Below are 8,238 nucleotides of genomic sequence, written 5' to 3' on the forward strand. Positions count from 1 at the left end.
TTAATCAAAAGGCCTCGGTACAATTGGGTGAGATCCACCCACTTATAAGTTATATTTTATTTGTCACTTTTCCAATGTGGGATCTTTCCTCTCCAACGAGGAGAGACCATATACACTTCATTTCCAGTAGCAAATCTACTAGCAAAATCCTTTAGCAACTTCTCAAGAGCTACAAATAAGAGAAATGTATAAACAACTAAATTATGTAATCATCAACGAGCAACAACCTGTAAAGGTTTACATGATGGAAAACTAATGTATGTGATACGAATAAAAGCATTAACACAACTAAAAAGTGGTGATTCACACATGAGATTAAAAACATACTCTACTTGAAGAGCTGTCAATCTGCAAAGTGGTAATTCATACCAGCTGCTATTATACCAGTCCTAGAAATTACAGAATTTTAGCGATGCATAAGGACACAGAAATATAGAGGATACAACAAAAATATCCTGTATCACAATTTTCTGTAAGCAAACAACATGTGTGTGCTGCAAATTTTTAACCAACAAAATATCAGATATCACAGTTGCACCAATCACAAGCAAATAGCAAATAAAATCCAAGCTATTTGAACCTTTGAGCTGCATCTCCATCCAATTTCCAACAGCAGTCCAATAGATGAAGAGGATGGTAGCAGGTTCAGATTTCAAATCCTATTAATGAAGCTAGTGACTTTATGTTCTTCCACTTCAATTTACTATCTAGTACTAAAATACTGTATCCGAGTGCAATCATCTTTCAATTTTCAGTTTTGAGTAGAATGTAGCACACTAAACATCAATTTCTCAAACAATTTTATGAAATGCACAATTACGAAGAAGCACGATAATAGAATTGATTCAAACAGTGGAGGCCAACCTTCTTCAGCAATTTCATTGCCGAGAGCTTTTCTTTCCTGGCTTAATTCCTGTTCAATTGTAAAGATTACCTTGTCAAAGATTGGAAATTCAGCTTTCAACTTCGTACATGCAACTTCCTGAATCTCCTCATTCCAGGAAACGTCTTGTCCTGCAAACTGGTTGCAAGGAAATGCCAGGATCTCAAAACCTGCCAGAAAAAGAAAACCAAAGCTTCATGGATAAGAATGAAACACATGAATTAAATAATGTATGAGATTTCTGCAAGTAGTCACAGGCCTTTGTTTTTGTACTTTTCATACAAAATATTCAATTCCTTGTAGTTGGATTATGTTAAACCACTACAAAAGTTCAATTAAAAAAAATTAAGAACAAAGAAACAATAGAGCTCATAGAGTTCTAGCACAATATGATAAGAACATAGGTATAGAGTTCCATTACAGGTTGAACACTTAGATTGAGTAGCAACATCTACAATGTATAGTTCATCATCTTCGCATAAAAAACATGTACAATTACCACTCGAATCCTTTGAAGCTTGCAGGACGAACATATGATCTCAGATTGATTATTTTTTCTTTTGTGATGACTTTGAGATACCATCACTTCCAACACTTTTGTAAAGATCATTTCCAACTGAACTTTTTCTATAAATATAAAATGCCAGATGAAATTTTTTACCTACTAGGGGAAGGTCACTGTGACTTCATGAGAAGGAACTCATGTACTACAACCAGAAGACATGTACCACAATCTTTAGAAGGAACTCAATTCCTCTATAGGTCTTTTTTTAACATTCTCACTACCTAAATTTTGTAAACAAGTTAAACACTATCATTTATACCAAAAGAAAATAAGCTACAGAAAGAAATGCCAGGCGTTTCCAAAGACATTTTTAATACACATCCATGAAGTACTTTAAAACTATGAAAATCTTAGTAAACATACATATCATCGCTAAGATCAGACTTTTGAAAGTACCCAATCTCTTCCTTATATTGCAAAACTACAGGTCAAAACTATGGGGTAGACTCGCCAAACACCCAGGACATCAGATCCACAAAAGTGTTTGAGACGCAAGATTTGTGTCATAGATTTCAACACTTGTACCAATTTAACTCCAATTTGTCAGCACGGAATTTAAACAAAGATGAAACCGGTAATGATCTACATGGAAGAAAGACGAAAATATCTAAGAAACTCATCCACACAATAGAACAAGTTAATTACCATTTTGAAGCAACATTCACAATCAGAAGAACCTTGCCGCTGTTCTCACTTAGCTTTACATCATTTCCATGAATATCCTGCAATCAAATGCATCAGTATACAAATTAATTCAGTTCACATCACAAACTCACTTTGCTGACATATCAGAGTCCGAACAATTCCCATTCCGGTGGTCGCCACACAGCCTCGAACACGGCTTGCAGTTTTTGTAGGCTCCCGAGGCCTTGAATACCATATCCTTGATCTTGATGCAATCTTTGGCCTCCACTCCACCATTTGCTCCCAAATCCATGAAAACGAACACAAAATATCAACAATTAGCATCGAAACAAAAGAAACAGCAACAGAAAAAAAATTAACTAGTGGAATGCATAAAAATGGTTCAAGAAATTAAAGGAAAAATATGTCTGAAATTGAAAATTGAGAGGACTCACCGACACTGGAAAAGCCAACGCGGCGTTCGGGTTAGGGTTTTGGGAGCGGGAAATGAGAACGAAATCCGCGATGAGAAAGAAGAAGCTGTAGGCATAGATCGAGTCTCGAGCACCGAATCTCGGCCGCAGCTCCAACCGTCTTCATGATTGTCGTCGCCTTCCATTTCGTCTCTAGGTAGCTTTCCAGTCGTAGATGGAGGTCCAGTGGTCACCGGCGACTCAGCTCCAGCCGGATAAAGATAGGTGCAAAACGACATCGACTTCAGAGACGGCGAGTGGGTTGATGGAGAGGCGGAGAGTGCTAAAGGGGAGTAGCGTAGGGAGAGAGAAAACTGATTTGGTTTTGAAATTGAAACAAAAATCGGGTATACTAATACTAAGGGTAAAATGGGAAACGAAAATATGACAAACTGACCTTTTTTAACATCACTTCATTATTAATAAGGACTAAATTAATATTGCTAACAATTTATAATGGACCTTTTTATCAAGTGGGAAACTAAGTGACTTTTTTATCATTTCACACTCTAATGTGACCTTTTCCATCATTTCCCTTAACTTAAAACTGTGCATTTGTTTTCAGCTGTCAGATTCACTTATCCCTCACAGTCTCTTAGGTGAACATCCTTCTCTTTATATTACAATTACGTATATTTATGGTTTTTTCTAGAGAGATTTAAAATATGAAGAGTGATTACAACTCTAATTCCTTAGTTATTTATCATATTTAAAATATGAAGAGAGTGGTGATTTTTTTAATCTCTCTTCTCATGTAGACTTGGCAAGGTTTTATGTGGGTACATAAGCCGTTGTGGATGCCTGATCGGCTTTTAGCCTATCATAGTCACATTAACTACAGTAGTAACCACGACAAGTGGAGCTATATATGCGTAATCGAGGAATTATTCTGTAACCATTTATGCATAGGGAAAATATCATCAATGGTCACTGAGTTATGACTTATTCGACACTTAACTCACTGTATTTTCAACAATATCACTTAACTCACTCAGTTTTACATCCGTCTTTCACTTAACTCACTGCTGTTAATTCTACTGTTAGAAACCGTTAAAATTGAGGGTATTTTGTCAAAACACTTAAAAATCATTTTTAACTTAAAAAAACTACATTTATTAGACTTTTTTTTTCAATTTTTTTAAATTTCTGAAATTTCTAATAAAAATGATTTTTTTTAACTTAAATATAATTTGAAACAAAAATTGTCTTTAAAAAAAAAAAAGTTAGAAATGCATTTTTTTAGTGTTTAGACAAATAGACCCTCATGGCACGTTTACTTACTTGGAATGGAAAATAATCATGAATCGGAGACAACTAGAATGAGAGAAGAAAGGAATCGGTATTGATTCCGGAAAAGTTGATTCCTAAACTCATCTCCCCCCCTCGTAATCAAATTCCTGAGTATTCAGGAATCTATTCCTTATAAGGATGTGGGACCTACACCCATTCCGATTCCTTCATGTGTTAGTAAACGCGGGAATACTTTTACCCTGAATCATTCTTATTCCTTTATGTGTTAGTAAACGCAGGAATAAATTTACTCCGTAATCATTCCCTCTATTTTCATTCCCATTCCAAGTAAGTAAACGTGCCATCAATTTTAATAGCTTTTAATGGCAGAATTAACGACAGTGAGTTAAGTGAAAGACGGATGTAAAAATGAGTGAGTTAAGTGATATTGTTGAAAATACAGTGAGTTAAGTGTCGAATAAGTCATAACTCAGTGACCATTAGTGATGTTTTCCCTTATGCATAATCTGAATTAGGGTCTCCAATATCTAACTATTTATGCAGAATTCAATAGTTTGGCACTACATGCAGTGGTGGATCCAGAAATCTTTTTCAGGTAAGGCAAAATTATTAATAGACTTCTTTTTAATTGGTTTTCAAAGAAATTTTTCTTATATTTTAATTGGAGTTATAAACTCTTAAAAATGTAACAATTACATACATGAAAATTGAAGCGCAAATTAATTATCACTTAATAAAGCAAATTTATGAAAAACAAAAAAATAGAAAAACAAAAAGAAAAAATTTAAAGGGTCGGGGCGAAGAGAGAAGTATAGTTTGTAGTTTATAAAAGTATAAATATTATGTTATCTTAAAAAGAAAAAAGTTTAAACATAAAATATTTAAAGAAATACGCAATTCTCTAAACCTAGTGTAGAATAGTGATGTTGATGCTATGAGCGTTATGTTATATCTTTGAGAAGTATCATCTATACTATATTTAAGAGAAGAGGGTGCTCACCGTAAATTACAATTTATACCTCTAAAATATTAAATTTATTTAATATCTTTCTAATTGTCAGAGATAAAAAAAAAAGTCAAAACTTAAATAAATAATTAATAAGAAAATTTATTATTTTCATTAACTAATTACCTACTTCTAAACCGGTGATCACCCACTTCTCCACACCCATAGGGTGTGAACAGTTTCTAGTGTTATTTATATGTAATTGTATTTAAATCAAGTTATGACTCTCTAGTGTTATTTATATTTAATTGTATTTAAATATAGTTATGACTCTTAACCCTAATCAAAGATTTGAAACTACCAAGTGGCATCTTTATTGGAGAGAAGAAACATATACCCTTAAAATATTAAATAACTTTATATATCCTTATAATTGTCAGAGATAAAAAAGTCAAAACTTAAATAAATAATTAATAAAAAAACTTTATTATTTTCAGAAACTAATTACCCACTTCTAAACCGGTAACCACCCACTTCTCCACACTCATAGGGTGTGAACAGTTTCTAGTGTTATTTATATTTAATTGTATTTAAATATTGTTATGACTCTCCAGTGTTATTTATATTTAATTGTATTTAAATCTAGTTATGACTCTTAGCCCTAATTAAAGATTTCAAACTACCAAGTGGCGTCTTTGTTGGAGAGAAGAAACAGAAAGAACGTGCAAGGCATCGTCCCCAACCCTCTTGCTCTCTCCTTTAGAAAATAATTTTGCATAACCCTGAGACCAAAAAGATTTATTTTTTTCTTCTGCCTTAGAACACGTCGCACGCGCTAGAGTTTTCTCCAATTTGCCTCGTGCTCGTCCGGCGGCACGTCTCTGAGGCGTTGTCGTTGGACTGGTGGCCTCTTCTCTCGCCGTCCCCCTTCAACGTGCGAGTATGTTTGCTATTAGAAGTCTGGTGGCAGGGTGTTGACTGTGACTAGCGGTAAGTGGTGGTGGTTCGTTTGGTGGAAGGGTCGGGTTGATCCGGTTGGGGTTGCTGATTTCGATCTGATGGGAGTGGTAATGAATGATGGTTGGATTGGCAAGTGCGGGGTGGTGGTGCAGCGACGAAAGGGCTATGTTCCTGGTTCATTTTGTTAGGTGGATGGTTGAGCACGCGATCCAGATTTTACTTGGACGGCAGAAGAAAGGCTGATGGGTGGAGATCGTGGTGGGTGGAGCGCCAATGGTGCAGCGACAGAGATTGTCCGTCAAGGAAGGCGGTGGGCTGGTGTGACTGGATCGGAATTGCAATGGTGGTGGGTTTGTGACTTGAATCATATACTCTTGCAAGTGTACGAATCGTTGTCAAGTAAATGAAGTGTTTGAACCTTGATTATCGTACCTCGGGGATTAGGCGTTGGACCTAACCAAGGTAATTGGCACTAGGACAACTCAAATGCATACAATGAAAAATAAAAATAAAATAAAGTAAAATAATATTCATAAGGCACCAAACCTCGGCAATGCTCGGCTTAGCTCACACTAAGCCTAATCAAAGCCACTAACTTGTAGCCCAAATGAGTTATGCACAATGGAAGGTAGAATTTTGTTTGGGAGTTTTGAATTGAAAATTAACTAAATTAAATGCAAACTAAAATAAAAGTAAACAACTAATTAACAAGCAAGAAATTGAATTCGGATTTCAAATTAATGGGAACATGGGCGTGTTGGGTGATTCACGTTAACTATCTTGTAAACATTGATGCCAATTTCACAAATGCATGCATTTCCTATATGTGTCGAGTCCCGTATCTAGTACCGATTAAGGCTACTAAACCAATTATCCTTTCGGTGTATCGATTATGCTGGTTAGGGTGTATCAATTATGCTGGTTAGGGCCACAATCAACTCTCTAATTTGGCCATTACACTGGTCAAGGCTGCAATATGCAAAATTAGAGGCCTAGAGAGCAAGATAATAGAGACTCAAGCTTAGCTACAATTAAGCTAGCTAATGGTCACCATACTTAAATCCTAGAATCCACAAGACTAATAAGTTGTCAATTTATCAATCTATTCATCACAATTGTCCACAACATAATTTCAATGGGTGACAAAGCCTAGAAACATGCTTCTAATGACCAATAAATTCGGATTTAAAGCATATACACGGGAAATTACATTTATTTCATTTAAAACATCAATATTTATACAACATGAGTTAGGGCTTCATCACCCTAACTCCCAAAATTGAACTACTCACAACCTATTATCAAATACATCATCAAATACATAAGAAATTAAGAGTAATGATAGAGGAAAGAGGGATCACAAGCTAGGCTCACAATTTGTTATAGGCAAATATGTACCCAACTTGAAATTAAGTATCTACTCTTTACCAAAGCCAAAATCCCTTGTGGTGATGAAGTCTTGATGATGTGAAGTGAAAGCCCCTTAATTGCTCCTTCAAATTTTGAGAGAAAATTATAAGAGATTTTAAAAAATGGAGGAGAGAGAGTGAGGAGGTGGGTTGCAGTTGTAGAGAAGAAGGAAGAGAGGGGGTCGAATGGGGTGTGCGGCTGTTGTTGGACAAGAGAGAGGATTGGGGTGAATAGATATATATGGGTCGTGTCTAGTGTCTACATTCCCTCATTAATTAAAAATGTGGTCGTTTTCGGGACATACTCTAGATGCTTATTGTAATCAGGGGTTTAGGCTTAATGTCCCCCCCGTGTATTCGACAGTTTCATTAATTAAGGCGTGAGGGCAGCCGCACCAGCCCTTCATTCAAAAATGTGGTCGTTTTTAAGCTAGAGAGAACAAGAGTCGATTGAAGATGGGTAGCTGGCATCTTCCTAAGAGAGGGGATCATGGGACGTGTCGTTCACTGGGAGTAGAGGAAGACTATATGATGGTGCAGCTGGGTAACTTAATTAAGCCAAAAAGAAGAGAGGGTGCAGCTGGGTAACTTAATTAAGCCAAAAAGAAAAGTAGAAAACAGTGCTCAGCTCCCTTTTTGGTTAATTAAACCAAATTGATTTAATTAATTGTTAAGCTGTCCCCATTCTCCAATTAAACTAAAATTAATTAGTTTAATTAATTTTGCTGTACTTCTATCAAGTTTCGCTCTTTTCAATGTACTTGACTCAAGATTGACTTTCGTCATTTTGTCGGGAACCCCAATTTGTTCAAATTTTGCACAATTTTCTCTCGTCTCCGCAGCTCTGCTTATTTTCTACAAAATAAATAAAAATGGATTAGTTACATATTATTTGACATGAAGATTGGCTTATTCCTAGTGTTTTAGATAAAATCACACGTATATAAATGCATGTAATCAGTTTGGCTGTTGGTTTGTGGGTGTGGCTATTGGCTCGTTTGACTCCATTGTTGCTTGGGATTAATTGGGCTCTAGTTTACTTTTATGTTTCTTTATTATGGTAGTTGTTTCTTATGTTTTAGTTCAATTGCGCTTTTGGCGAGCAATAAGTCCCTACATAGTTTTTG

General features: G+C 35.6%; 1 long non-coding RNA gene across 1 annotated transcript; it reads right to left on the reverse strand.

Moving 5' to 3' along the window:
- Positions 1–1,156: 1,156 nt before the first annotated feature.
- LOC112186017 lies at positions 1,157–2,172 on the reverse strand. Its single transcript, XR_002930593.2, has 2 exons — positions 2,094–2,172; positions 1,157–1,204 (listed from the first exon to the last, which is right to left on the reverse strand). It is a non-coding gene; the product is annotated as an uncharacterized LOC112186017 (long non-coding RNA).
- Between the last annotated feature and the right edge of the window lie 6,066 nt (positions 2,173–8,238).

The sequence above is a fragment of the Rosa chinensis genome, chromosome 2 (assembly GCF_002994745.2).
Source record: "Rosa chinensis cultivar Old Blush chromosome 2, RchiOBHm-V2, whole genome shotgun sequence".
Lineage (NCBI taxonomy): Eukaryota > Viridiplantae > Streptophyta > Magnoliopsida > Rosales > Rosaceae > Rosa > Rosa chinensis.